The sequence below is a fragment of the Triticum urartu genome, chromosome 3A (assembly GCF_056163025.1).
Source record: "Triticum urartu cultivar PI428250 chromosome 3A, HENAU_Tu73, whole genome shotgun sequence".
Lineage (NCBI taxonomy): Eukaryota > Viridiplantae > Streptophyta > Magnoliopsida > Poales > Poaceae > Triticum > Triticum urartu.
In genome coordinates this window covers 625,492,169-625,519,910 of record NC_141875.1, presented here as the reverse complement: position 1 = coordinate 625,519,910, position 27,742 = coordinate 625,492,169, and the positions used below count along the sequence as shown (strand labels likewise).

Sequence of the window (27,742 nt, the reverse complement as noted above, 5' to 3'; positions counted from 1 at the left end):
TCCCCAAGGGCCGGTTCATTTTGATCATAAATGAGCCGGTACTTTAAATTGTTTGGTACCGTATTCAAAGGACTTAATACTCCGGCTTAACCTTGAGAAACTTGTTGAACTCCATACATTAGCCCCCAAGTGCCAAGTACTATTACTTTGTAAGGTACTTGGGACTTAAAGTATGTCTTTAGAGTCATAAAAATTTGATTTGGCATACATTAGCCCCCAAGTGTCAAGTGGTTTTTTGTAAAGTACTTGAGACTTGAATCTTGATTTTTGAACTTGAAACCAAATCTTGACTCATCTGAATGTTTTGCAGAATGCCTTATCTGAATTGAACTCGCAATTGACTGATGCGAAGACCTGGCTAGCGAGTCAGGAGGCAGAAATCAAATCTGCTAACTCGAAACTGCAAATAAGTCTCTCTGCGACGGAAAATTTAAAGACCAGCTTCGCTGCCAAGAAGAAAACTTGGGAAGAGGAAAAAACGCTTCTGACCCAACGTGCTGAGAAGGCCGAAACAGCCCTTGAAGAGATTTCAACAGAGTTGAACGGGTAAAGGGCCGGGTGTCTCAAATGGTGGCTGCCATCTTTGATAAGCCGTCCGACCTTAACTTTATGTGCTTTTTGCTGATTCGGAGTATAAGCCACCAGCTGACTTTGTGTATAAAATATGTGTAGGCCCTCGAAGCAAAAATTTGAGCCAAGACCCTTTGATTAAACTGAAGGCAGTGTATACTTTGGTAGAACAATTGTATATTGGCGCACAGCGGGCTCTTGCCGCCATCTCTCCTGCCAATCAAGGACCCAACCGGCTCAGCGACGTCCTGAAGAAACTGTCAATCCTGCCTGCCAGGTTTCAAGAAGTGAAATGCTCCTGTGCGCGAGCCGGGGCTTTGACTGCCCTAAGCTGCTCCAAGGCTTGGGTGCCAGACCTAGACCCGGCAGACGTGGCCAGAGGCTATCCCACCGTGAAGGAAGACGGATCTCCCTTTGAGCAGGATGACTTCATGGCTTGCGTGCGCGGAGTCCGGCCTCAGGCAACTACCCTTGGAGATGATACCAATATTGACAAATAACAGCCGGGTTTTGATAGTGAGAATAAGAAGGCCACTCCCTCGTACAAGGTAACAGATTTGATTCCACCGGTAAGAGAAGACACATTTGCCCCGGAAGTTGACCCGGTCGGCCTGATCGACGACGAAGCTGAATTTGTCGCCGTGAATGGTTTTGATTGGTCAAAACCCAACTTCCAGCCAATAGAAGGTGGTGAACCGGTGAGGGAGGAACAATGATCATCTTCGTAGGTGTCGGTGTCAAAACCGGCGGATCTCGGGTAGGGGGTCCCGAACTGTGCGTCTAAGGCGGATGGTAACAGGAGGCAGGGAAAACGATGTTTTACCCAGGTTCGGGCCCTCTTGATGGAGGTAAAACCCTACGTCCTGCTTGATTTATTCTTGATGATATGAGTATTACAAGAGTTGATCTACCACGAGATCGGAGAGGCTAAACCCTAGAAGCTAGCCTATGGTATGATTGTCTGTTGTCCTACGGACTAAAACCCTCCGATTTATATAGACACCGGAAAGGGCTAGGGTTACACAAGTTTGGTTACAAAGGAGGAGATATACATATCCGTATTGCCTAGCTTGCCTTCCACGCCAAGTAGAGTCCCATCCGTACATGAGACGAAGTCTTCAATCTTGTATCTTCATAGTCCAACAGTCCGGCCAAAGGATATAGTCCGGCTATCCGGAGACCCCCTAATCCAGGACTCCCTCAGTAGCCCCTGAACCAGGCTTCAATGACGATGAGTCCAGCGCGCAGTGTTGTCTTCGGTATTGCAAGGTGGGTTCTTCTCCAATTTTCGAGTGTTCGTAAGCAGTGTCCGGCCTCATAAATGTTAAACCTCTTGGCTTCTGTACCCAATAAAGGATATCTCCCATGCGTCGAATGAATATGAGGCGCTAGGGCATTTTTACATTCGCCCCCCTAGCCAGATAAATAAATTGTCTATTAAAGGGATGGGGATTCTTAGATCCGATCCATACCATCCTCCTCCCAGCAAGAATCCATCAGAGCGCGTTTCGGAAAGATCCATTCCAGCATGGCCGACCTCCGCAGCTCCTCCTCCCGCCCCCGTAGCCCTAAGCCCGGTGATTGGGAGAGGTGTTTAGTCCCACACAGTCAATTGGTCGAACTGCAGACCAAGGGATTTCTCCCTCCGGCGTATATGGTGCCCGTCCGAGCCGGGCTCGCCACCTACAATGGCGGGGAGCAAGCGGAGAGCTTCCCCAGCCCCTCTATGGGGGAGCGGGTATGCCTTGTCCCCTATCTATTGAGGGGACTTGGGTTTCCAATTCATCTGTTCCTCCGCGGGCTCCTGGAGTTCTACAGCCTCCAATTACACAATTTCACCCCTGCCTCCATTCTACATATCACCGGCTATGTTGCTCTCTGCGAGTTGTTCCTGGGCTGCGAGGCTCATTTCGAGCTGTGGAAAAGGCTATTTTGCCTTGTCCCTCACACACAGAGGGGATCACTTTATCAAGTGGGCGGAGCCGAAATATGGTGCATCGCCGGTACCGGATACTTGTCTGGTACCCCGAAGAAGTCGTTCGAAGACTGGCCTTCGGAATGGTTTTATATGGAGGACGTTCCACTTCCGGACCCTGTTCGGCGGGGTCTTCCTGAGTTCAGCAATGCCCCTCTGAAGAAATGCCGAATTTGGCGCCCACGGAGCCCCCAGGTGGAAGACAATGGAGAAGTCCTCTACCTGATGAACCGGATTAAAGCGCTGGCTCAATCAGGACTGACAGTAGTCAAAGTTATGTCGATTTGCATAATGCGGGGAGTGCAACCACATCAATACCGTGGGCACCCCTTGTGGTGTTTTAACGGGGCAGATGATGCCACCCGCTGCGGGCATAAGGGTCTGGACAATGCTGCCGCTTTAGCAAAAATTATGTCCAAATTGTTCAAGGGAGAGGAAGAGGAGTTCCTCAGCATCAAGCCACGGGATGGATTCTCCATGTACAATCCTCCAAGCTTGGTAACTTATATCTCCTTACTCCCATTTTTCCTGCATTATTTGTCGTAAATATTCACCTTGCCACTTTGCGGCAGGAACTGCGAAAAGCCATAAAGGAGGTCAGCAGCCCGTCTCCACAACCAGAGGACCCTGACCGGGCCCTTGACTCCGGACTTGAAGAAGATCCGGTTATATTCGTGGAGCTGATAGACCGACAGTTCTATCAGTTAACCTGTGATGATACCATGGTGGCCATTACGGCCGACTATCCCGGACTGCTTCCTACATCGCATGTAAGAAAACCAAAAAAATCCCAACTCCAAAAACTAGGATCCCCTTTTAGACACTTCACCTACCATATGCATATGGCGTTTTTATAGGGAAGGCATTCGGGACGCCCTGTCGAACCCGCAACAACCCGCCAACAAGAGGCACCGAGGCCGGGCAGGCCAAAAAGGAAGGCAGTCAGGACGGAGACGCCGGCGCAAAGGTATAACAAGAACCCCTCTCCGTGGTTGCCGTCTTTCTCGAAATGTAATGATGCCCGTGTTTCTTTAACAGAAAAACGCTCACCGGAATATGTCCGGCGATGTTACTAATCACGCTTCCACCAGTTGGGCGCCAGGACCGGACATAGAGGCGGAAGCCGATATGGAGCGGGCGCCGGATAATCCCCCTACAGAGGATGCAGACAGATTATCCGCTACAAACTCAGAAGTGGAAAGCGCCATGAATCATAGGCGCCGCCGGGCCGTACTCCGTGACGCTTGTTTCTCACCAGAGGCATTCAATGCCTTCAATTCTGGAGAGGTGTATCTCCGTGCTGCTCAAGATGGTCTAGCCAGAGCCACGGATCAGTATGTAAAGGATGTACGGGTAAGTAAATCTGACGATTTATATGTATCAGTAGCCCCTGAGACTTGAAACAGTTAGCAAAACTGATTTAAGGATCATCTTTATTGTGCAGGTTCTTACAGAGAAGAATAATAGGCTATCACAGGAGCTAGAGGAATGCAAGACCCAACTGCGGGCCGCTGTTGCCGCATTGCAGGAACCGAAAAATTCACCCGTTGGTAACATTTACTTTAAGGAATGATGGTTACCATATAGTGTGCGGCGTGGCTGCAGATCTAACAATAGATGTTGCAGATGAATCCAGAGAAAATCCGGAGGACCAGCATGTCGTGCGACAGCTAGCGGCTGGCAAATGCGTGCTGACTGAGGTTAGGCGGGAGAAAAACAATCTCCAAGACACCAATATCAAGCTGAGCGTGGAACTGAAAGACGTTCGAGCCCAGCTTGCAGACTCCGAGAAGGAGAATAAGCGGCTTCGGCATGGCATTTTCAGTAAGTGCTTGAACGAATCCTTTTGAAGGAGTTCGGCGAAGAAGCCGACTGACAGCGTTATGTCTATAGGTATGCTGACGGGTCGTCCCGCGGAGGAAATGTCCGGGTCTGCGGGTGATCTTCTATCCGAGCTCTCACATCTGCACGAACAAGTTTGGCAGGTGATGCAAGGTGTTGCCCAGGCCTTGTGGCCATCCGTCTCCCTGCCAGAGGGCGTTGCAGAGCTTACGGAGAAACTCAAGGGAGCACGGCGGCGCTTCCGGTGATGGAAGATATCGGCCTGCCGACAAGGTGCCAGAGAAGCCTGGGCCATGGTGAAGATGCGGTATACCAAGGCTGACCCAAATCACATGGCCGAGGTCGGACCTGTGGGGCCCGACGGAAAAGAGATCCCCGTTAGCTTAGTTTATGGGCAAGTAGAATTAGCCGCAAAGTATTCCCAACAGGATTGTAGGCTAGACCGCCTGTTGGATGGTATAGAAGATGAATTTAGTCAGTTTGCATGACTATGTAATTAAAGTGACATATATAATGCCTTCTAGCCGGATTGTAGACCATTTATCTTGGCGGACCTTTTCGCTTCAACCTCGGGACCTGATAGTCCGGAGTGTATCCGAATACCCGCTCAGTTATATAAGAATCGGAGTATGCGTGGATACCAGGCGTAGGGGTCATTAGTGCTTGAACGGACAAGTGCCCAACTAGTTATGTTATATTACATGGGTAGTAAGAAACATCTTCCAGGGAGAATAGTTCTGTTAAGGGTTCCTTTCCCTGGGTATGCATGCCCTAAAGTGCATGTCCGGACTACGATAAAAACGCAGGAAAAAAACATCTGGGTGCAGATATGAAAAATAAAAAATCATCTTTTGTTCACCGACCGAATATTCCCTTAAGAACGCTAGCTTTCGGCTTCACCCAGTCTGAGGTACACATCCAGCTGACCCAGCAGTAACAATCGCAGAGGTGCTCCCCTTATGCCCTAGCCGAATTAACGGGAACGTAGGGCATAAATACAAGAGCCAGGCAACCCAGCTTGGCCAAAACTTAAGTCATATCGATGCATATAATGGCGAAAAAAGGTACATGCGGAAGCATAACACATGTGCGGGGCATGAGGCCCAGATAAATAATTAAGCTTCTGTAAAAGAAGCCCCCAGGTATGACGAGCGCGGCTAGCGCATCTATAGTGTGCAAGAGAGGCACAAGTTGGCCCGTGAAGGCCTAGAGAAAGAATAAAAGAAAGAAAGAAAGAAAGAAAGAAAAACAAGACAGATAATGTATATGTAAAAATTGATAGAGGAAGTGGACGAACGTAGAGTCCGGCGCTAGGCGTAGAATCTTCGGAGTCTGGCCGCGTTCCATGGGTTCGGCTCGAGTCGATTAGTCGATGCATCCCGCAGTCGGTACGCTCCACCGGTCAGAACTTGGTCAATAATGAAGGGACCTTCCCATTTGGGCTCGAGCTTGTTCTTTTTCTTATCCAGCAGGCGTAGAACTAGTTCGCCAACGTTATAAGTTTTGGCCCGTACTTCTCTGCTTTGGTATCTGCGAGCCTGTTGCTGATAAAATGCAGAACGGGCTTTTGCTACGTCGCGCTCCTCCTCCAGGGTGTCCAGACTGTCTTGCCGATCGAGCTTGGCTTCTCTTTCTTCGTACATGCGCACCCGAGGTGAGTCATGAATTATGTCGCAGGACAAGACTGCCTCTGCGCCGTACACCATAAAGAAGGGTGTATATCCGGTACTACGGTTCGACGTGGTCCGCAACCCCCAGAGTACGGAGTCGAGCTCCTCTACCCAGTGCGTGTTAGACTCCGTTAAGGAACGCACTAGTCTGGGTTTAATGGTGCTCATTATAAGACCGTTTGCTCGCTCAACTTGGCCGTTGGTCTGTGGATGATAGACTGAAGCATAATCGAGCTTGATGCCCATTTTGCTGCACCAGAGTTTTACCTCATCGGCAGTGAAGTTCGTGCCGTTGTCAGTGATGATGTTGTGGGGGACGCCATAACGGTGTACGACCCCGGATATGAAGTCTATCACCAGGCCGGATTCGGCTGTTTTAACAGGTTTGGCCTCTATCCATTTGGTGAATTTATCCACCATGACCAGTAAGTATTTTTTCTTGTGGGTTCCCCCTTTAAGGGGTCCAACCATGTCAAGCCCCCAGACCGCGAACGGCCATGTAATGGGGATTGTTTGGAGGGCGGTGGGTGGCATGTGGCTTTGATTTTCAAAGAGCTGGCAACCGGCGCAACGTTGGACCAAGTCCTGTGCATCTGCCCGGATCGTTGGCCAATAGAATCCTGTACAGAAGGCCTTACTTACAAGGGCCCGGGCTGCAGCGTGGTGACCGCCGAGTCCGGCGTGAATTTCTGCCAAAAGGTTCTGCCCTTCCTCTTCGGAGCTGCACCTTTGAAGGACTCCGATAGTGCTTTTTTTATACAATTCTCCCTCACGGACCCTGTAGGCCTTAGATCGCCGCACTATGCAACGTGCCTCATTTTGGTCCTCCGGAAGTTCCTGCCTAGTTAGGTAGGCCAGGAATGGTTCTGTCCACAGGGCTATGATGGCCATTATTACGTGGGCTGAAAGTGTTATTTCGGTGGCGGAGCCTCCGATTGTGTCAGAGTGTTCGGTATCGCGTATTTTGGCCGGGTCCGGACTATTGTTACCGGTGTCCCCTTCCCATACTACGGATGGCTTGAACAGCCTCTCCAGAAATATGTTGGGGGGACCGCATCACATTTTGCGCCGATGCGGGTGAGGATATCCGCCGCCTGATTGTTTTTCCCGAGCCACATGGTGAAATTCGAGCCCCTCGAACTGAGCTGACATTTTTAGGACGGTGTTTCGGTAGGCTGCCATTTTCGGATCCTTGGCGTCAAAGTCTCCATTTATTTGAGATATTGCGAGGTTTGAATCCTCACACACCTCCAGGCGTTGAATGCCCATGGAGACTGCCATCCGAAGACCATGCAACAAAGCTTCATATTTGGCTATGTTGTTGGAGTCTGTATACAATATTTGCAGTGCGTACTGAACGGTATCTCCGGTTGGGGACGTCAGGACGACGCCAGCCCCTAGACCAGCTAGCATTTTAGAACCGTCGAAGTACATGATCCAATTGGAGTATGCGCCGTACTCTTTAGGGAGTTCGGCGGCCTCCGTCCATTCGGCGACAAAGTCGGCCAATACTTGTGACTTAATGGCTCGTCGAGGTTTGTATGTTATGTCGAACGGGAGGAGCTCAATGGCCCATTTAGCAATCCGGCCCGTAGCGTCGCGGTTGTTTATAATATCATTAAGTGGCACTTCTGAGGCTACTGTAATCGAACACTCTTGAAAGTAATGTCGCAGCTTCCGGGATGCCATGAATACCGCATAGGCTATCTTTTAATAATGTGGGTATCGTGATTTGCATGGAGTGAGGACAGTGGATACATAGTATACCGGCTTTTGAAGAGGAAATTTATGTCTGTCAGCTTCTCGTTCGACGACGAGCACCGCGCTTACAACTTGATGAGTTGCCGCAATGTACAACAGCATTGGTTCGCTGATGTTTGGCGCAACCAGGATTGGGTTGGTTGCCAAAATGGCCTTTATTTCTTCCAATCCGGCTGTGGTAGCGTCCGTCCATTCGAAGTGTTCGGCGCGCCGAAGGAGGCGATAAAGGGGTAAAGCATTTTCTCCTAAGGGGGAGATAAAGCAGCTTAGAGCCGTCATGCATCTAGTTAACTTCTGGATTTGTTTGAGGTTTGTTTGGGTAGCCAACTGTGACAAAGTTCGGGTTTTGGCCGGATTAGCTTCAACTAGTATAAATGCCCGTGCGTTGCACCGGGCGAAATATTAAATATAACTTGCTCCACGTGCAATTATGAAACACATTTTAATCCAATTTTTGGAAACGTCAGAAATAAGGTTACACCGAATACTTCTTTTTGGACCATAAAATTCAGACATATACCCTAATAATGTTTGTCATGACCTATTTCAGCTCCACACTTTCATTTCATCCGATGAAAAAGTAGTAGTGTATGAAAGTCTTTCAATCAATTTTTTGTTGTTGTTCAGAAAAACATGAATATTTCTTTTTTAGGTGTTTTTTTAATTTCAATAATATTTTTTTAAATGGAATCATTTTGATGGTGATGAACATTTTGTTGGAATATTATATTTCATTTGTAATTTATTTTGCACTATTTTTTGGGCTTTGCCCATTGAACATCAGACATCTCATTTCCTCTTTCCCCACATCCCACATAAAGCAGAGCTTCAGAATTAGAGTACCACGTATATTTTCAAACTGAATAGACGGTATAGAGATGGTACCAATAAAATACTATAGATAAAGGTTTTCCCACATCCATGACAACAGAGCAGTCAGGTGACCATCTTAGAAAGTGCCTGACTAATGACATTTTTTCCACAAACAAAAGCACCAAATAGCACCATGTTTCGTCCAAAAGCTGAGGGGAGGGATACATCACACACGCTGGAGACATTTCAAATTAGATAAGACTGGGATTTAATGGCGTTGGAAGGAAATGAAAAATCAACATCTGCAAAATGTTTAGTTATGTAAGAGAAGAAACCATGATAAATAAAAACATGTGTTTTATTGTGGAAATTGAAGCTCGGATAATTTGTAGACAAACCTGTCCTGTAAGAAGAGGTGTGTCCACACCGAGCTTTGATGCATCAGGTCTTCGTGTACGCACATGCCATATCTGCAGCTCAATAACTTCTAAACATTAAGCTAGTAATTTAGTCCTCAAAATAGTTATACCAAATAACTTCCTTACTTGAAGCATAGTTAATTACTTCTTGATGCCCTGAAATTTTAGCTCTAGAAATGTATCCTGCATACATAACAACAACAGTTTATGAAACAAAGACAATCTGTCAGAGTCAAAAAACATTAGAATGTGAACACAGGTTAATAATGAGAATCTGACTTGTTATTTGAAATTCTAAAAGCTCACACTTCGAATATCTTAATCAAGTGGGTGCCCCTGCAGCAAGGTGCACAAAATCAGCTCTTGTGGCCTTTGTTCTATCTATATATGATAAAAATAATACTGAGTTGTACCTTCAGAAAACCAAAAAATTATGCAATGTTGTACTCTGTAGGTCAAGAGTAATATCCATGCCTGGTGATTATTTTCTGGGCATTATGTCCCATAATGTATACTTGAGTGTGGTTTTCAGATGACAAACAATACAACCACAGTTTCAGTATAGAGAGATGTGTCATAGTTCGGATGCATCAAATTTGCTTGGCACTAAAAATATTAGAGCTTGGGTAGAAATAATAGTATCACACCAGTGTGAAAGATCTTTCTGACTAACTGTTTTAGGAATAAAAGAGATACAGCGCAAATTCATTCAACAAACAACAACTTTTATGTTTGCCTACTTCTCAACAAAATTTCATAGCCACGGCTAAAAGTAAGACTAACAACCACACTAACCCAAAAAATCTGTTGGGAGATTAGATAAGTTATGCAAGAAGAAAAACAATACCAGGATTTATTTTACCTGGTTGAAGACTTGAAGGACGCAAGAAAAGACCCGATGCATTTTCTTCAAGCAATTCATCAAAATTTGGTGCGTGCTCCGTTTATCATGAAACCATAACTCGACATATAGTAAAGGTGCCCGTGCGTTGCAACGGGAGAATACACCCAAATTCTATGAACCATTGTTGGCTGGGTCGAGAAATTGTCTCGTGGGATAGTCAGCTTGAAATCGTGGGATAGTCAACACCAAATTTAGGAATAATTGAGCCTAACATCAAAGGTAGGTTTATGAATAAGTTCAGATATATCATCAAACATCCGAAAGAAATGTAGAAAATATGAATTGAAATAAATTTGTATCACTTTTTAGTTTTTTTTTACTAATGCTAGATATATTATTGTTCAGGTTGAGCCTAACTATAGGACCTATCTTTCGACGTTGTACAATGAGCTATCCTCCACAATTTATACTTACAAGGGGTTAACTTGATAAGATAACAACTGAACATATTTATATTTCTAAAATGCTGCCAGAGGGATGCATGTTCAGCAGAATATATATATATATATATCGCCAATCTTATTTTCATCTAAGAAACAGGTACAATACAACATACAACAGCAAGAAACAGGTGCATTCAAACGGCCTCACATACCAAATTACTTTCCCTTTCAATACACACTCTTTGTGAGCTTGTCATAGTAAAAACAAAAGGGAAAATACATGAAACGAACGGGAAGCAAATAAAATAATTACATGATTTATAATTATATATAGTACAAACCAATTGAAGTCTATAGGTGCAGCTCTAAAACCCAAGTATTGAAACTTCAATGGGAAGAGCATACATAATATTAGAGACAAACCTAAAAAAATATGGATCCCATGGTTACCTTGGAGGAAAAAAAATCATATGAAGCTTTATATTCCAAAATCATCGATCTCTCCCTTCCGAAACACATCAAACAGAACCTGTATAACATAACTACTCCCTCCGTCCGGAAATACTTGTCATCAAAATGGACAAAAAGGAATGTATCTAGAATTAAAATACGTCTAATACATCTCCTTTTATCCATTTTGATGATAAGTATTTCCGGACGGATGGAGTACTACATACAACTATCTTATTTTTGCATTGGCGGATTCCTCAAAATCGTAGTACAGAGCTAGCAAGAAAAGATTATACACACTATGTAATAATCATGATTTTGAAAAATCTGAAAGTTAGTAAAACAAAAAATACAAATGTATTAGGAAATATCAGTAGTCAGTCATCATACCTTTGCTTGAGCATGATACATATTACAATTAGATATACCAGGCAAGTAATCTTAAATTCATCGCTTAGTTTATTCATAAGAAACAAACATTACTTCACCCGAATCATCTCCACCAGAAACATAAACAAAATCCATTGACTATCATGGGGTGCCCTAAAAAATACCTGTAACGCCTCCTCTTAACATCAAACTGAACTTGCTGCATGGTAGTTGATGGTAGATGTAGAGAAAGCAAGCTTGCTGCAGAGTGCTATTGATAGAGATGCAGGGTGCCATTGAAGGAGATGCAGACCAGTTGGTTCTGTTCCGCTCCATACAACGCAGTCTGGTGATCTATAGTAGAACATAGAAAACACATTTTTTCTTGAATCTGACATTGTACATCAAGCCAAATTAGTGGGGCATCTGTGATAAATCCAACAGGCTGGAGTACACACGCTCTCTGTCGCCATCGTCTTCCTCTCCGCATCAATCTTCGCCACCCTCTGGACACAGATTTCAACAACACGCTCGTAGGCGCAACACCAAACAGGTGATGCTCGTGGTTCGTGGCTAGTAAAAGCAGAGGTGCGCACCAGAGGCTGGCCGCGTGGTGCGAAGATGCGTGCAACGGTACAAGGATGGCTCAGCAGCAGGGCGGACAGGGCACAGGTGGCCGGCCCGCCGCTCGGTCCCCAGCCCGCATGGCCGCGCGGGACTCCCGCACCGACGGCAGCCCCAAGGGCCTCCAAGCCGAGGCTCGACCCGGCACGGGGGAGGGGCTGGCCCCGAGAAGAGGGGAGCCGGCGTATCCATCGGCCGGGAACTGGGCGGCGCCCTCCATCATCGCTGTGGGAGGGGCTGGCCCCAAGGAGCGGGGAGCCGGAGAATCCGTCAGCCAGGAGCTGGGGCGGCGCCCTCGATCATCGCCGTCGTTTGGGGATGGAGGTGGAGATGAGATCGACGAGGCAGGGTTGTGCGGGGCGGTCGGTTTTTTTTTTCTTTTCTCTCTTCGGTACCGGTTCGGGTCTGACTTATGAGGGGACTGCGGGTGCAATTTCTATAAAATAGGAAGGCCTATTTGTAAAAACGCCGCGACGGTGAACCCGGAAACTCAATTCGTGCTTTATCTATCTATATACTAGTAAAAATGCCCGTGCATTGCAACGGGGAAAAAAATTGTTTGACTCTATACTAATAACCATGGCTCAAAAACCCCACAGATCAATGTCCTGGTTTCAACATGGTGTCCCACGCATGTCATCTCTTATCCCCTTTCCACCATCACCGACAATAGTCATGGTGTGTGAGACAATGCCGGTGCTTCACTATAAATCAAAGCGAAGCTGCTAGAAATGAATAGCATGTGTTTATCCACATGTCTTCCTAACATTAAGTAACTATTTTGGCTAGCTAACAAAATCTCTTTGAGATTATTTAAAAAATATCCTTATGGTCTAGGATTCGTGCATGATTAAAAACCCTTAAGAAATTATATGAATGTTATTAATGTTTTTCCTAGGGAAAGAATCAAACATTAAATGAGCAGCCAATTGGATTTAACTATTATACACTTGAATTAGTGTCTTGTTACTCATATTATTATTATTTACTCTCAAAAATAGAATCAAATTGTAAAATTTTAATCCTCCCTACAATTTTACAATCTTTTTTTAATCGAACTACATGTGTTAATTCTTTCCTTTAACAAATAATGTGTTAATGCAAGGTTTAAATGTTTAGGAGTGACCAAGTTTTTACACTTGCCTTGTCCATAACATCTACTACTCATGTATATTCGTAAAAGATAACCTCGTATTTCATCTCATGAAAATTTATAAACTGAAGAAAATATTAAAGTGAAGCAATTACCATGCAATGGAGTTAAGGGACGTGCACTAGCTTCTCTTCTCAAGCTAGCTCTAGTCATGCTGAAACATAGGACATAAAGAAGGACATGTCTCCATTGATATTTATGCATGAGTACAATTAAAATATAGTATTGTAAGATATATAGTTCTACTGTTATTTGCTTACGTACTAATTATGCATTATGGCTTTAATATATCGATCATTAAATATACAATTGTTTAGTATCTCTCCTAGCATGGCAAATTCCAGTAGCAAAAGTTTCAATTTTTCCGAAGAAAATGAAGTCATGTTCGAAATTCAATATGCAATTTTAAGTACTATATAATGAGTCGGACAACTTAAAATCAAAATAATAGGCTTGGTCCTTCCTTAAGAATAAGACTGGTAGATGCTTTTGAGGGGAAATCCTCATATTTGTGAAATAGAGACAGTCAACAGATACCTACACAAATGATGCCATCATCTTGCATAAACTTGATCTGCTAAATTAATTAAGCAGAGATATCATGGGGGTCAAAGAATATGCAAGATGGCTATGCATTCAAGCTAATGATGCAGATCAGCATGTAGAGGCATATGTGCGTACTGCTTTTGTTTCACTATACGGATGTTCAAATGGCAAGACCGCTCCAGCTATGGCCTATCATAATTGAAGACACATGCATCAGTGACCATGCATCAGTGATAAAAGGCATTAGCGGTAGAAGAGTAGGATTAATAAGCTGCTGCCTTTCATCACTGAAATTGTTTTTTAATAGTATAAAAAACTTGCAGACTACAAACTCGTGGACATCTAGAACTGACCCGAGATATATTCAAATTTGGAAGGGTGTACGACAATGAAGTTTTTTGAATGTATAGCAGCTCTTGGCCGGATAAGAATGCAGGGCAGAGGTAGGCGAAGGGCTGCCAGGATTGGATGATGATATGACAGGCGTCAATAGGTCTCGAGCTCCATGCCCAGCTCTGGCCTAAAGCTTGCAGCCGCCGGGCGGCCAGTCCCTCTGCTGCTGGCCATCGATGCAGATGTTAGCGGACGGCCGAGCTGGCGCCCGTCATTATGCCGGTGCTCACGCCTCACGCTCCACGCCTCGACAAGCAGGCGCAGTTGCTCGAGGTCATCCGTGGACTACATGCCTTCGACCGCAACGACAACAACATCATCTCCGCTGCCAAGCCCGTGCGCTCCATGGCGAGGCTGGGCCAGCTGATCACGTTCGAGGAGCTAATGATGCCAGACGCGGACCTGGATCAGGGACGGATTGGCAGACTCCTTGGCGGCTCTCGAGCTTCTCCAGACGAGCGACGAGACCCGCAGGCTGCTGCTGGAGTTTTTGCACTTCTGATTTTTTTCGCGTTCGGGACGAGTGGAACGTACCCTAACAGAGGCGGGCGGTGCCATTACACCGAGACCTAGCCGGAGATAGTCCTTGTCGCCACCGTCCTCATAGTCCGACTCCACACCATCCTCCGGAAGCTCGTGCCGGCCGCCGCCTCCTCGCCTCAGTGCCCCTCATCGTTGTCATCGTCGAACATGCATGGGTGCATGGCTAGCTCGAATCGCGACCTTGACGGCTGCAACTTGAGCTCGTCCCGGCGGTCGCCGAGGGAGCCTCCAGTACGGCTACAACAATCGCTTGCTCTTCTTGCCATTGAAGTCATGGTGTGGGTTCCTAGTTGTTTGGACCATGGTGGCATGGCATCGTCAATGTGATGCTGGCATGCTACTGTCGCCGATCTCGGCAGAGAAGAGAGATTAGAAGAGGTGCCTAACTGTGTTTCCGACTTTCTCAGCCGTCGTCGCCGCTGCCGCCTGACTACTGTCTCCCAATCCTAGGTCACCCCTTCTATTATCTCGATCTCAATCTATTTCAATCTCAAATCCTAGGTCACCCCCTTCTATTCTCTCGATGTCGATCTATTTCAATCTCGATCTACCGACGCCCACGGTTTCTACCAGCGGCGTATTTATATGCAGGTTGAATATAAAAGCTCAATGAATCCCATTGTTGATCGGGTCGTACATGAATCACTGACTGGCCTTTTTGATCGCAAATATATTTATAGAGGCCTTATTGATCAGGAGAACATCAATACGCAGGTAAAAATAGTACCACCTCCGATGTAGAAAATAATCTAGGTGAAAAAAACTGAAAGCGTAAATTCATGGGAAGAAGCGTATTGTGACGGTGAACCCACGGAGTCAATCCGTACTTTATTATTAGAAAAAGAAGCACGGATTGACTCCGTGGGTTCACCGTCACAATACGCTTCTTCCCGTGAATTTATGCTTTCAATTCGAATTTAAAACATATACGTGAGGTGGTACTAAATTTCGCCCGTCTGGACCCTGGGTGCCGCACGCACACGGCTGGCCATCGCCCGTGGCATCACCCAGCCTCTTTGGTATGTGACGATACCGTGGAACATGAGTTGGAGTCAAACTTCACCTTCCTCGCCGCCTTTGCTACCCTCCAATAAATATCGGTTCCCAGAAGAGGGGAGTAGAGGAGAAGCGGACGAGGATGCATATCCTGAGATCGATCCCGGTGTAAATTTTATCAAACGTCGGTGCCCCTCCTTCCTAGCAGAGGTCTGAGCCGAGCGCGCCGTGCGTGATGGCCCCCTTCTTCCCGACCGTCTCGGCACCTCTCTCGACTGCGCTGCCGCCCCGGCTACTCGAGCGCCTGTTGCCGCTTGCTCCTGCGCGCCACCGTCAGGTTCGCATGCGCGCCACCGCATCTTCTTCGACAGCAACGGGACGCGCCGTTCTGGCACACGGGCACGCATCTCCCTCCGGCCATGAGCATATCGCATTTGCCATGTCCATCGTCAACTGCGAACCACATCTACCGGTGCCCCCTTTGCCTTTTCTCGCCAATATTTTGCGGCATGAAGACACGTCCTCCGGACCGGCCGCCGGTGGTCTAGACTGGACCGGACCGAGCAACTTCGCGCTCCTGTTTTTAGGGACCAGACATGCGGCGTCAAAGCTCGGTCCGGACGGAGAGGACCAGCCATGGCGAGGTGGCAGTAACCATGGCGTCAGCTACGGATCCTAATCAGAGGGGGAAACAAAGGTTAAAGCTACGGGGACTCACGATGAACCCGACGGCGAGGTCGGTGAGGCCGGGGAAGCAGCAACGGCAAGGTAATCGATGACGAACGACGATACTCGGACTTGGAGTTGGAGGATGATGGCGAGGGCTTCAGGGTGAATTCGGCCGAGTCCTTGCGCGGGGAAGGAGATCTCAAGGTTGTGGACCTCTTGGACAAGGTTGTTCGTTGCGGGGAAGCCGGTGGCCGTGTGTGCTGTGCGCCGGTGGCCATGCATGCTCTGCTTGTGCCTGCCCGCGCCCCGCCGTGCGTGCGCTGGTCCTCCCGTGGGCTGCAATTTGCACCATGACTCGCTGAGCTTGACCCATTGGTCCTAGCTCCAGCTGCTACTGCTGCTCTTGTGCTCTAATATTTTCTTGGATGCTTAAGCAAAACTAATGAGAAGAGAGAGAGAGATAGAGAATCGGTGGTTACAGCAGCATAGGAATCAGAGGATAGAATAGGCACGTGTGTGGTGGAAAGAAATCAAAGATTTTTAGTGTAAAATATAATTGCTTTCCTATTGCAGCACGGCGCTGGAGCATGGCAGGAGCGGCGCGATGCTGGAGACGGGCTCGGGACGGGGAGAGAGATGAGAGAGATACAGATTTTTGTGAAAAATAGTTGTTCGTGCAGCTCCGGTGTAGTCAGATGGAGACACAGAGAGAGATGAGATGATATTCTTTTGTACTATGCAGTTGTTCGATGAGATGAGATGTAACAGGTTGTTTGATGCTGCTTATAAGATGGATCAATGGGGTTGAGAGAGAGAGAGAGATCAGAGTGAGAAGATAGAGTTGTGGTGATTTTTTTAATTTTATGACGATCTTCGGTGTTAGTGCTACTACTATTGGAGCTGAACCAGAGACGCACTATATTGAGTACTTTGCAGATGAAAAAGAGAGAGGAAGATCGTGTTGCATAGTGTTTGCTTATGATATTTTTCTGACGGTAATTTTGTTGGTTTGTTTGTTACAACAGATGCAAATAAACGGATTTAGTGAGTGACTGTAACACAGTTCCAATATAATTTAATAAGACTATTAATATATTTTTGTGTTACCACAAAAGTGAACCGATGATATAGTGTGGATGTACTCAAGATGAGGTATGCACCAAATATTAACCCAGATTAGCCTTTTGATCCCGATGCTCATATAAAGTGTTGTTAAGTATTGGCTTGAATCCTTCCTTTTGACGAAGACCCTCAATCCAAGTAATTCAAACCTTCTTAATTCGTAACATTTGATGCATGAATTCTTGTTCGTACTTTAATTTTGTTTTACTATTTTTAGGATAATTGCTACTTTATTTATTCTTTAGTTCACGACCATTTCATTCAAAATACGTCATGGATAAAAAATGGGGATACATTAAACCAAGTTTTTCATAACTTATTAACACAGTCTTCGCTCACAAGAATACCAGTCGCTTTGTTCGCCGGTCGCCTCGACCAGATCACCCGGTGCTCATTCACACCAACAAGCAACTCCTTGATCTCTTCTATAAGAGGGCTAAACCTCGAACGGTCTTGATCTCTTGATTCGAAAGCAGGTGCCCCACCTTGATTGTTTGTCTTGAGACAAAGTTTTTCAATACCCAATTCCATCGCCAACTGAACACCTGTTGTAACATTTGAGTGGTAATAAATTACTTTTCTGTTTTTTAAACATTATGTTTCACCCGTTGCAACGCACGGGCATATGTGCTAGTATATATCTATCCCTAGCACGGATTGACTCCGTGGGTTCACCGTCATAATACGCTTTTTCCCGTGAATTTACGCTTTTAGTTTTTTTCATCTATATTATTTTTTACATCTGAGGTGGTACTATTTTACGTGCGTATCTATTACAATACGACAACGACTACCCCTCCGCCAGCTAGTCCAATCTCTCTCCCACCTCGATCATGACTGCTCAGACAACGACTACCCCTCCGCCAGCCAGTCCAATCTCTCTCCCACCTCGATCATGACTGCTCGACTGCGCAGTGCCTGACCCGTCCTCTCTGCGACACTCTCCTCTTTCCACACTCGCGGCGACCACCACCACAACATGTAAGCTTCTCCTATTTTATGTATTTTTACTTTCTCGAAATCTCTTTATTAATACCAATTGTGATTTTATTTCTGCCTGATGACTTAATATCATATTGTTTTAGCAAAGAAACCGACAAACAAGGAGAGAAAACTTAAGGCCTCTTTTGGTTCATAGGATAGGATTATCGTATGAATAGGAATTTTGTAGGAAATGAGATAACATGTATCTCAAATCTTATGAGTAGGAATAGAAAACGAGATGTCATTTGGTTGATACGAAAGAAATTTTTTCATTGAGTCTAGGCTCATTTTTATTTTCCTATAAAATATGGAGGATAGGAACCAATCATATGTAGGAATAGGAATCCATTCCTATGAACCAAAGGGCTCTAAAGAAAAAAATCCTATAAGAATCCTATCTTCTAGAATTTCTATGAAATTCCTCCAAACCAAAGAAGGCCTAAACAAGAGAGATGTAGATGTTGGTGTCTCATCAAACATGTATTGTGTATGGACTTTGTGGAACAATGAAGTAGAAAACCATCAAATACAAAGGTTGTGTCCCAGCAGTAACTAGGATTTTTTTTAGTGAAAGCAGTAACTAGATTTGATTTAGTTGAGTGACAAATAACAGGTGAGGCCCTATCTGAGAATGTATATGTTTATCCAAGAATGACCCCCTGGTACTTTTAATTATTTTTTGCTATTTTGCAAATTTATTTGGGTGATAAAGTACGGATTGAGTTTTCGGATTCACCGTCACAATACATTTTTTTCGTAAATTTACGCTTTCAGTTTATCAATAAAAAAACGTTTAATCCACCGCCTCTGCGTCCGCAAGGAAAAATAAATTGTGGCGTGTGGGGATCGAACTCACGCCCTGTGTTAAAATCGACAGGACGGAAACCAACTGGCCTGGCTGTCCTTTCTTGGGATATGTGCTATAGAAAAAGAGGACACGGAAGAGATCCAACACAGAGGGGATATTCAGATGGATTTCTTAGAAAGAAGACATACCCCATAATGAGAAGGTGCAGCAAGACCAATTAACTGAAGTCAAAGATTTCTTCATAAAAAATTACATGCAAAGACCACATAATGGGAAGGTCCGCATGGATCTGCTGCACGCATGCAGCGTGCATATGGCCTACGCATAGTGGTATGTTTTTTTTATCATATGTATGATTTTTTACTAATTCTAAAACATATTAAGTGATACTAATTATTCGATTGATTATTTTAAAACAACACCCAAACTTTTTACTAAATCTAAAATAATTACAGATTAAGTGATACTAATTATTTGAGTTATTATTTTAAAACAACACCCAAACGAATTGTACAAAAAAATCGACCGGCGGAGATTTACTACTCATTTAAATGATGATGGAGAAGGGAGGTATTAATTGTTAGTTATTTTGTACCGTTACAACGCACGGACACTTTTGCTATCTATATCTGTATCTATACCACCTATATATTAATAAAAGAGTTATTGCTTCTTACCACCGTAATTTCGTCCGTCCACCTCGTTCATGTAGTTTCGTATGGTTTGCCCGAGGTGGTACTATTTTTCTGCGCAGGTTCACGATCGTTTAATTTTATTTATGGACCACCAGCCGGCGTGTACGTCCGGCCAGGCTAGGCAGCAGCAAATGCACGAACTAGCCCATCTAGAAAGGGCTCTCGTAAAAACGGAAGAAAGTAAAATAGTCCCAACAAGAGAACACAGGTTTCTTCATGATAAAATAGTCCCACCTCGGCTTTTTTCATTGAATTCCACCGGTTCTTATAGTTCGCGTAAAATAGTCCCAACAAGTAGCTTGGGAATCAACAAAGATTGTGGGGCATACCATGCATGTTAAGGAGGTAACCAAGGAATCACATCAAACGGCAAGCTCCTTGGTTAATTAAGAGGTGGGATTGTGGGCAAGAATCAGTAAGCAATGAATGGTGGAAACCAAGGAATAACATGCATGGCATGATGCGGTACTCTGAATAAGAGAAGAAGGAATTGTGGGCAAGAATCACGAAGGAGAAAAATCTATGTGTGATAGCCAGCTAGGCCAGCGACTCCTGCATCCAGGTGCCGAAGCTCGCGGGAAAGAGATGGTCGCTAGCAACATAGCGGCCGTCCATGGAGCCAAAGCAGCGACATGAAGTCAGCACGGTTTATATGCGCATGGATGGTGGCCTGAGCGGCTGCGCACATGCAACCTATTTGGGAATGGGTGCACGGGTATGATACAAACCGATACCACACTGGCTTGTGGCAACACTTGGGGCAGCTCCTAAGCATATTTGTATGTGCATATAACACACGTACTCATTTTATTTTCTTCCAAAGATTAATTTTCAAGTTTGATCGTACACACTGCCATTAGTATGAAGTCTGATAATAATGCAAGTCTCATTGCATGTTGTATATTTTTTCTTTGATAAATTACATAGCTTTCAAAGTGCACATATGACAACAAAGCTAGCTTCTATTGGATTTAATTATTATTGTGTTCAAGCTTCAGTGTGGAGCTTTAGCACTTAATTTTCTGCCATGCTTGTAGAGGTAGAGAGACCATTTTGCCTCAGATGCCTGAAAGCTACTTAAGAATTTGGTGCAACTTAAGCATATAATATTTCTTTTCTACCGCTTTTTATCACGGGACTAATTGAGTTGGAGGCGACGGCGAAGGAGGCGAGGCGATGTATGATCCACGCCGCCAAGGTTCGGCAGTCATGACCGAAGTGACGGAACCATCTTTTGAGGAAATTCGAAAGTATTCATGGGAGGAGAAAAAAGGAGGGGCGTCCCAATCCTGGCCCAAGCGGCAAGTTGATGATTTACTTTGCGCAACAGTGAAGTGAGGCACTAAGTGTTTATAATTCAAATTTTATTTATTTTATATCCGTTGCAACGCACGGGCCCTTTTGTTAGTCCCTAATAATAAAGCACGGATTGACTCCGTGGGTTCACCGTCACAATATGCTTCTTTCCATGTGTTTACGCTTTCAGTTTGAATTTAAAACATATACACGAGGTGATACTAATGTTGCCATCGGTATATATTCGACAAATTACATTTTTCTATCCGTTATGGGCTTTGCCCCACATGGGCCGAGACTCCTTTTTAAGTTGGCATATGAGAAGATTCAACCCACGATCCTTTGTCCCAACACAACAGTTATCCAATCGCTCCAGCGCTAGCCCTCTCGGCCCCCAAGCCGCTCGCCCTCGTCGCCGCTGTCGGCCTCCATGCATTGCCTCAACGCCCGACGCCCGAATCACGCAGCCCTCCACCAGATGAACGCTGCCCGCCACCACTAGATCGTTGCCGCCATGCCAATCCTCTGTCCCTGAGGCGACACCAGCTCCGCTGTGGATCTCGTGCTGATGGGTGATTGGGCTGGCTGTCTTCCCCCGCACAAGAACGCGAGACGCCCAAAAGCTACGGTTACCTCCGCCGCCGCGCCCCCATCCCTCTGGTCCGGCAACCCTCTCCTATCCCCAGTCGCCGTCGTAGTCCCCTGCCACCGATCCGACGCGTGGGGGAGGGAGCCATGCAAAGCGCCAGGCCGGCCAAGGCGCGGTGGAGAAGGAAGACGAGGGCGCAGGATCGTCAGGGGAGGGCGCAAGAGGGCGGCCGCGCCACCCCTGCTGTTCGTCGTCGCGTTGTGCTGGAGGCCATGGTCGTGAGGCCCCAAGTGTACGTCATCACGCTATAGATCCTCTCTAATCCCTTTTCCGTCTCATATATCAATGGCATTTGAACTTCAGATTTCCATCAGCTCAGCAATTGATCTGAAAAATGTTCATGGACTTATGGTCCAATCCAGTCCAAAATCTTGGCAGACCACTTGGAGACGATGCTTTCCCCCCTCTTCCTTCTCGATTTAACTATTTGTCTGTCATCCCCTTCTCGATTTAACTATTTGTCTGTCATCCCCTTCTCTAATTGAAGTACAGAATGCTAGATACCTAATGTACAACATGCTATTTGTGTGTCCCTTTATAGTAAAGTTGGTTTAAATTATTTAGTGGTCAGCATTACTGGCTTTATGGTGAAATTAATCAAATGGTCATAGATGAATATGTGATGTCTGAAACTAGCACCATTGACTTCCCTGGAGTCCTGGACTATCAGCACTAGGCCCATTGGTTTTGAAGTTTTGTCTACAACTCTTGCCAATTTGTGCAGCCATATATTTTGTTGTGTGCTACTACTACATCAGTTAACCTGGTTTGACATTGATCCACCTTTATTTTTCTGCTGTATTGTTCTATCTCACATAATGCATATCATCAACATTCAAGACCAAATTATTCTGTGCCATCTATAATCTCTTAGGTTGGTCGGTTTGGTTGGTTGTCATGCAGGATTATGCTGAACTCTTTTGTGTGCTAATGCTCCAACAATACTTCTTGCTCACTCTCAGTTGAAAGAGGTAAGGAGCCATTTTTCCAAAGGAAATTATCAGGTATATTTCATTTCAGAATAAAGTTACTCGCATGGATAATCTGTGCCATACCTAATTATGCCTTCTATAGCCTTAGTTTACGTATGAATAGCATGAACACCTCTATATTAATAGTTTCAAAAGGGAGAAAAATAGATAAGTGCACACTGTTTCAATTAAGATAAAAGCAGTTTGAAGTGCTTATCGTATTTGAACCAAAATGTGAAATTGGTTGATAAGATATAGAAGCTAGACCATTGGAATTCTCTAGGGATTATAGATGCTAGACCATTGCAGTTTTCCTAAGGAAAAGAATCTGCATAATAATATGTAATACATACATGTGTATATTATTTATTAATAATGAAAATGAAAACAAATGGGCCCACGAAGTTGTTTGGTTGCATTCTACATGAAGTTGAATTTTCATCATTTGCATTCTACCTATATTGATTAGCCAACCTTACGAAATTCCAATGCTCATCTAAGACAAACAATTCTGAACCCTCTATTTGGTAGGGCTTATTTTAACACTCAGAATATATACAAAAAAATCACATGTTACATGGGAACTCTAATTAACATGCTGCCTATTAGTCCTATCTAATTCCCCGCTTCCTTCTCCCTTGGACTTTTTGAACAAATGGTTCTCGCCGTCCGATGCTGTTTGGTCTGGATGTTGATAGATATTCTGACAATATTCATAGTTTTTGTGCTAGATGTGCCAAATCTAAATATGGCTTACTGATTCAGTTTTTCCTCGAGCTATTACCTTACAACCAAGCTTTGTAGAGACGACATGTTAAAAAAGACAGCGTCTGCTAACACTTATTTATTTCAGTTGAATAGTTTTTTCACTGTTTTGAATTGTATATCAGATTATTAATATCATTTCCTAGGTTCTGGCCGAATGTATTTGGGTAAACACGAAAGGATGTGATAAAGTGTTTTGTCATGGGATTTGAAGGCATAACAAACAATAGGATAAACTATACTGAGTCTCATAATGAAGAAAAGTGGAAAACTTCAATGGTTCTATGGATGATATACTATGATTGCAAATGGAGATTATGCAAGTTTGAACATGGTGAAACTTGGAAGTGCAACCCAGCTGCAGCTCCGTCTTGCACAAAGGAAGTAGTTTTACATAGTCCGCTGTTAGATATAACCCAAGAATGTGCAGAAAGTGATTACATAGTAGTCATCATACTGTTTGTTGGTTAAAGAAATAGTAATATAGTCAAGTGATAAGCTTTGCATGGTTCTTGCTCTTTATTTGCTCTATTCAATAATTGCTTCAGTTTCAATGAAAATCGTAACTAGACTACCGTGATGGCAATGGCCTATTATTCTGCAGAACGGTAGTTTTCTTAACTTTTAATGTTTTCAATCACATCCATGGTCATGTATGCTGCTTGGCGAGATGGGAGTTATCAACCATCTAATTATTAGCTTTTGTTGCATCATACTTCTGGATAATGAATAACTTTCATTGCATCATACTTCTTGATAAAAGGACGTACTTTTTGGATAACTTCTTCACCAACTTATGTTCCATTCTACATTAATACCATGGAAAAAAGGCCAATATAGTGGTTTTAAGCAGGACGAGTGCTTACATTTTTTTGTTTTCTACCCGGTGCAACGCACGGGCCCTTTTGCTAGTATTATTTTATTTATTATATATTTATATTATATATATATTATAATTATTATTATTAAAAAAATAGCGTGTTTGTTTGAAGGGAGTTGCCGATGGGGAATGGGAGTTTAAGGTCTATGGGAGTTAAATTCCTTTGATTGGCTCAGGTCCATGGGAGTTAGGATGGGAAGAGGAAGGGGAATTAAGAGGTCCAACTCCCTTGAATCTCTTCCCTGGGAGGACCAGGTAATTAAGCGTGGGAGTGGGAATTGACGTAAAAAGAAAAATTGTTTGCTCACGTCTTGTTGTTTAACGGCTGATGAAGCGCTCATTTTTCTTATCCAAACTCCCGTGCCGTCAACAATTCTTAGGCCTGTAACTCCCTACAGAATTCCCACCGATAATTACTGCCACACACCAAACATGGGAATGGGTCTAATAATCTACTTCCCAAGTCTAATTTCTTCAGAAACTCCCCCTCGTAAACTCCCATGTACAATCCCTCAAGCTGCCAAACACGTTGTTAGGGATAGATACCTCTATTGGAGACAATGAAACCCATGAGCTTTCCGGCTGGTACACTGAAAACACATTTTTCCGGATTGAGCTTGATGTCGTATGTTCGGAGGTTGTCGAATGTGAGCCTCAAGTCGTCTATCAAAGAGTCGACGTGTTTGGTTTTGACGACCACATCGTCTACGTATGCCTCTACTGTTTTGCCGATTTGTTTCTCCAGACATGTCTGAATCATGCGCTGATATGTTGTGCCGGCGTTTTTGAGCCCAAAAGGCATTGTGTTGAAACAGAAGGGACCGTATGGTGTGATGAATGCCGTTGCGGCTTGGTCGGACTCCGCCATCTTGATTTGGTGGTAACCGGAGTATGCGTCGAGGAAACACAATGACTCGTGTCCTGCGGTAGCATCGATAATTTGATCGATGCGGGGGAGGGGGAAGGGATCCTTTGGGAAAGCTTTATTGAGGTCCTTGAAATCGACACAAAGGTGCCAGGATTTATCCTTCTTTGGTACCATCACCAGGTTTGCTAGCCAGTCCGGGTGTTTTATTTCTCTGATGAATCCGGCCTCCAATAACTTGGCTAGTTCCTCTCCTATGGCATGTCTCTTAGGTTCGGAGAAACGCCGAAGAGCTTGCTTGACCGGCTTGAATCCCTTTAGGATATTGAGGCTATGCTGGGCCAGCCTGCGTGGGATTCCTGGCATGTCTGAGGGATGCCAGGCGAATATGTCCCAATTTTTGCGCAGGAACTCTCGTAGTGCGGCGTCCATGGCGGGGTTTAACAGTGCCCCGATGGAGGCTATTTTTGTAGGGTCCGTTAGATGGACTTGGAATTTGACTATTTCATCCACTGGTTTAAAAGAGGTGGACTTGGATCTCTTATCGAGTATCACGTCGTCCCTGTCCACTGTGGAGCGTAGCGTGGTTAATTCCTCGGCCGAGAGGGCTTCGGATAATGCCTCGAGGGCCAGTGCGGTTGTTTTGTTTTCGGCGCGGAGTGCTGTGTCCGGATCATTGGCGAGGGTGATGATTCCGTTGGGCCCGGGCATTTTGAGCTTCATGTACCCATAATGGGGTACGGCTTGGAAGATCGTGAACGCCTCACGTCCTAAAAGGGCGTGGTATCCACTGCTGAACGGGGCCACTTGCAATGTAATTTCTTCGGACCTATAGTTCTCTGGCGTACCGAATACCACATCTAGTGTGATTTTCCCAGCGCATCGTGCCTCCCGACTGGGTATGATTCCCCTGAAGGTTGTGCTACTTTGCTCAGTGTGGTTCCAGTCTATTTTCATTTTTTGAAGAGTTTCCTCATAAATGAGGTTTAATCCGCTGCCGCTGTCCATGAGTACTTTGGTGAGTCGAAAGCCGTCCACTATTGGGCTAAGGACCAGTGCGGCTGGTGCTCAGGCTGTTCGGAATTTAGGTTCGTCACTGGTATTGAAGGTGATAGCCGTGTCACTCCATGGATTTATTGCTGCTACGTGGCAGATTTCGGCCATGCTGCGGAGTGTTCGCTTGTGCCTATTATTTGACGCGACGGTCTCAAAGATTGTTAACACCGTATTGTTATCCACGGGATGGTGCTCTGTGGCATTTGGGATAAGAAGATCCTCACCACTTTTGGACACCTGCCGGAGTATCCAACATGCTCTAAGACTGTGCGTTGGTATTGTATCCGTTGTACTATGAATTTTGCAGGGTCCGTTAAGCCATCCCTCCAGTACGGTTCCATGCTCTGTAGAGGGTTTTTGTTTCTTTGCAACTAGCTCGGGTGTCTTATGATAGTGCACCCTTTTACTTCGGACTGGGTGTATATTCGGAGCCGGATTATCCCAAAATTTCGTTTCGGTTTCCAGGCGCTTTCCATCGCACAGTACTTTCGTACTATGGACACCAAGTCAGTGAAGCGTGATATGTCACGACGACTTAAGGCGTTAAGGATTCCCTTGTCCGTGCAATTATTGCAGAAAAGTGAGACTGCATCTTCCTCGCGACAGTCCTTAACCTTGTTCATCACAAGGAGGAATCTGGCCCAATAATGATGTACTGTTTCATGGGGCTCTTGCCTGATGTGGGAAAGATCGTTTATGTCTGGGTGGGTGGGTGGGTTTGAGTCCGAACCCCTACTTGATCTGAGACCCAGGGGCCGAGGAGTTTCCAATCTTGAAAGTTCGGGTTCCGGAGTGTTGCCCGATAAGTCTAGCCCACTGCCTGATTCTAGGTTTAGGGCTAGGGTGATGTCCTCCCGTAAGCGGGTATCCGGCTCGGAGAGCTCAGGAATCTGGACATAGTTAGTCCTCAAAATAGAGGAGGAGTTGCCGCATTGTTCCTCCACCACCGCAACGTGATGGGTGACCGGTGGAGAGTTAATCTCCCTTTGATCGGGTTTAAGCCCAATCCGATCATAGTCCGTAGCGATTCCCAAGGCGGCGATGCGATCCAAGAGTTCGTTTAGGGAAGAGAGCTCCATTGGATCCATCTGCTCGGCGAATTCCAAGCCGTCGTGGAGGCTGTTTTTGATGACCCGAGAAGTCATCGTCTGTGCAGCGGCCGAACAGGCAGTCATGATGAAATTGCCTAGCCGGAGAGTTTGGCCGACAGCCAGAGCTCCCCCGGCGGTAATGTTGTTTTAACAACGAGATGAGGCATCCTTCCTTACGGCGACGTCACAGAGGAACTCTCAATGAAAGCATCAATGTCGGTGTCAAAATCGGCATATCTCGGGTAGGGGGTCCCGAACTGTGCGTCTAAGGAGCATGGTAACAGGAGGCAGGGAACACGATATTTTACCCAGGTTCGGGCCCTCTTGATGGAGGTAAAACCCTACGTCCTGCTTTGATTTATTCTTGATGATATGAGTATTACAAGAGTTGATCTACCATGAGATCGGAGAGGCTAAACCCTAGAAGCTGGCCTATGGTATGATTGTCTGTTGTCCTATGGACTAAAACCCTCCGGTTTA

General features: G+C 45.2%; 1 long non-coding RNA gene across 9 annotated transcripts; it reads right to left on the bottom strand.

The window, feature by feature from the left end:
* Positions 1–8,693: 8,693 nt before the first annotated feature.
* On the bottom strand, positions 8,694–12,164 carry LOC125545519 (uncharacterized). Of its 9 annotated transcripts, none has more exons than XR_015598727.1 (5): positions 9,913–12,164; positions 9,330–9,386; positions 9,177–9,233; positions 9,030–9,118; positions 8,694–8,933 (listed from the first exon to the last, which is right to left on the bottom strand). It is a non-coding gene; the product is annotated as an uncharacterized LOC125545519 (long non-coding RNA). The 9 variants fall into 9 exon arrangements; XR_015598726.1 differs by having other exon boundaries at positions 9,030–9,101; XR_015598729.1 differs by having other exon boundaries at positions 9,357–9,386.
* Positions 12,165–27,742: the final 15,578 nt, after the last annotated feature.